The sequence below is a fragment of the Myotis lucifugus genome, unplaced genomic scaffold (assembly GCF_000147115.1).
Source record: "Myotis lucifugus unplaced genomic scaffold, Myoluc2.0 scaffold_2, whole genome shotgun sequence".
In the NCBI taxonomy this organism is placed as follows: Eukaryota; Metazoa; Chordata; class Mammalia; order Chiroptera; family Vespertilionidae; genus Myotis; species Myotis lucifugus.
The window spans coordinates 26,244,658-26,248,479 of NW_005871050.1; the positions used below are offsets into that span (position 1 = coordinate 26,244,658).

The 3,822-nt window shown below is 47.8% G+C and overlaps 1 pseudogene; it reads left to right on the forward strand.

The window, feature by feature from the left end:
* Positions 1 to 972: 972 nt before the first annotated feature.
* Positions 973 to 2,723, forward strand: LOC102417449 (annotated as a pseudogene).
* The last annotated feature ends 1,099 nt before the right edge of the window (positions 2,724 to 3,822 follow it).

Sequence of the window (3,822 nt, forward strand, 5' to 3'; positions counted from 1 at the left end):
AGAGCTGTCATGCCAACCCAGGCCTCTGATCCCTTCCCCTGAGCCTCCCACTAGAGCAGTGGTTCGCAACCTTGGCTGCACATTAGAATCACCTGGGAATCTTTTTAAAATCCTGATTTCTGGGCCTCATCCTCCAGAAATTCTGTTTCTTTGTTATGAAGAATTTCCGGAGGATGGGGCCCAGAAATCAGGATTTTAAAGATACCCAGGTGATTCTAATGTGCAGCCAAGGTTGAGAACCACTGCACTAGAGGGATACTCATGGTCTCTCCCTTTGGCCCTCCATTTTTCCCTAACCAAGTGAAGGGAGACTTATCTGAGTACTGAGTTTTTTGAGAAGAAATTGAGAATGCTCTGCTCTGCCATTTCCAGGACCTCTGCCTAAGGGTTTTACACATTGTGGTTTGCTCTTTCTTATGGGAGAAGGCCAGAGCCTGTCCCACTGAGCCTGTGACTAGGTGGGTGAGGCTCCTTAATTCAGGGATCAGGGGAGTAATTGAAAACAGCTGAGGTCTCACATCTCAGCTCTGTCCTCCAGTCAGTTTTGTAGCTGATATTTTGATCTATTTGACTTTGGCATCTGTGTTTCAGTTGCTTTCAAATTAGCAAGAGGAAAAGGGGTGTTATTGATTGTTCTCCTAAAACCCAACAGAAAAATGGGTAAATTTTTCAGGGAGAAGTGGAGAGGGCCAATAAGAAAGAAAATTTACACAAACCTCATGAAGAGGCTCAAATTTTACTGTCTTCTTTTTTTTTTCTCTTTCTACAGTGGTCATCACAAAGATATGCTACTTAGTCCAGTGCTTCTCAAAGTACCTATAATTAAAGACCAGCATTTCTTTCCTTTAAAAAAATTCAATCTATCATGGACTGATGCTTTTTAAAAAAGCTATAAGAATGAGTCTTTGAGGTATCAGTGCTCTTTGGTGTTGGAATCTTGTTGCATGTCTGTCTGTGTGTACATACACCAACATGGACTCAAATGGCTATATCCAACAAGCAACCCAAAGCTATGGGGCCTACCCCACCCAGCCTGGGCAGGGTTATTCCCAACAGAGCAATCAGCCTTATGAACAACAGAGTTATGGTAGTTACAGCCAGTCAGGGGACACTCCAGTCAATGACCAGAGTGCCTATGCTTTTCATGGACAGACTAAGAACAACTATGACAGTCAGCTCCCCAGGGATAAGGCTCAACTGTTGTCTATGGCAGTGGCCAGAGTTTTCAGTTGTCTTATGGGCAGCAGTCTACCCTGGCTATGGCCAGCAACCGGCTCCTAGCAGCACCTCAAGAAGCTATGGTAGCCCAGCCAGCGTGACTCAGTGGTTGAGTGTCGACCTATGAACCAGGAGGTCACGATTCGATTCTTGGTCAGGGCACATGCCTGGGTTGTGGGCTCAATCCCCAGTGTGGGGCATGCAGGAGGCAGCCGATCAATGATTCTCTCCCATCATTGATGTTTCTATCTCTCTCTCTCTCCCTCTCCCTTCCTCTCTGAAATCAATAAAAATATTTTTTAAAAAGAGGCTATGGTATCAGTTATCAGAGCAACAAATATGGGCAGCCCAAGTGAAGGCTGTGGTCAGCAGTCTGTCTATGGTGGATAGCAGCTTAGCTATGGACAGCAGCAAAGCTCTTAGAATCCTCCTCAGGGCTATGGACATCAGAGCAGTACATCAGTAACAGTGGAGGTGGCAGAAGGGGTGCTGGAGGTAACTATGGTCAAGATCAGTCCTCCATGAGTGGTGGCAACAGTGACAGCAGGTATGGCAATCAGGATTAGAGTGGAGGTGGCTAGGGGGAAGGCCAGCATGACTGTGTGGGACAAGGTCGGGGCAGTGGCAGTGGTTACAACTGCAGCAGTGGTGACTATGAACCCAGAAGTCATGGAGGTGGCCATGGAGGCAGAAGTGGCATGGGCAGAAGTGACGTGGTGGCTTCAAAATATTTGTTGGCCTTCAGGACTAAGGATCACGTCATGACTCTGAACAGGATAATTTAAACACCACCATCTTCATGCAAGGCCTGGGTAAGAATGTTACAATTGAGTCTGTGGCTGATTACTTCAAGCAGACTGGTATTATTAAGACAAACTGAAAATAGGATAACCCATGTTTAATCTGTACATAGACAGGGAATGGAGCAAGCTGAAGGGAGAGGCAACCGTATCATTTAATGATCCACCTGGTGCTAAAGCAGCTATTGAATGGTTTGATGGTAAAGAATTATCTGGGAATCCTATCAAGGTCTTATTTGCTATTTGGAAAGTAGATTTCAATTGGGTTGGTGGCAATGGTCATGGAGGCCAAGGGCGAGGAGGACCCATGGGCCATGGAGGCTAGGTAGGTGATGACAGTAGTGATGGTGGCTGGGAAGGATTCCCAAGCAGAGGTTGTGGCAGTGGAGGACAGCAGCGAATTGGGGACTGGAAATGTCCTGATCCTACATGTGAGAACATGGACTTCTCTTGGAGGAATGAATGCAACCATGTAAGGCCCCTAAACCAGATGGTCTAGGACAGGGACCAGGAGGCTCTCATGTGGGGGATAGCTATGGAGATGATTGTTGTGGTGGCAGAAGAGGCTATGATCAGAGCATCTACTGAAGCTGAGGTTGGGTCTTCAAAGGGGGCCGGGGTGGTGGGAACAGAGGTGGCTTTAGCCCTGGCAAGATGGACTCTAGGAGTGACCACATATAGGATCACAGGGAGAGGTCAAATTAGCCTGCGTCCTGAGACTATGGAACATGTTTTCCCCTCCCCACTGTGACTCTCATCTATATATCTAAAAGCCTAAGTGACCGGCCGACTGGTGGACCCACCAACTAGCCAGTAGCTATGACATCACTTACCACCAGGAGGCAGATGCTCAATGAAGGAGCTGCCGAGCTGTGGTCATGCACCTGGAACCAGAGAAGAGGGAGCCCAATTCTGGGGTGTGTCACCCAAGAATTACCCTCTCTCAATCCGGGACCCCTCGGGGGATGTCAGAGAGCCGGTTTTAGCCTGATCCCCACAAGCTAGGCCGAAGGACCCCAATGGTGCATGAATCCATGCACTGGGCCTCTAGTTATTTTATAACCTTTCAACCCCTGATTACACACAGGTATTTTGTGTCTGACTCTAATTGTAACCAATCTCTGGTTCTCATTAAAAAACATTGTTTTAGCATGTGGCTGCTGCTCCTCGGACAGAGAAGCATTGATCAGACCGTCAAACCTCAGAGGGAAGGTAGGGGAGGGTGGGGTAAGGGGGAGAGATCAATCGAAGGACTTGTATGCATGCATATAGGCCTAACCAATGGACACAGACACCAGGGGGGTGAGGGCATGAGTAGGGGTGGGGGACAATGGGGGTATAACATATATGTAATACCTTAATCAATAAAGAAAAAAATAAAATGAAAGACATTGTTTTAGTTAAATTAATAAAATAAAATACTATAAGAATTAATTACTATAAAATGATATTGACTAAAAATCAAACACATCCAAAATACAAGCCCCAATCCTATCTAATAAAAAGGGAATATGCTAATTGATCCTCACACCATCGCAAAGATGGTGGTGCCCACAGCCAATAAGGAGGGAATATGCTATTTGACTGCCACGCCCTCAAAGATGGCGCTGCCCACAGCCACAAGATGGCGGCACCCAGTCCCCTCAGCCCCACCAGGGCAGCAGGCGCAGCAAGGCCGGGCCCACCTCCAGGTGGCCCTGCCCTTTTCATTGGGCCCAGCCTTTGCCCGCATTGCCTTGCCTCCAGAGGTCCCCCAGTCCCCCCTCAGCCCCCCAAGCCACCCAGGGCTGGGCCAAGGCGCAGG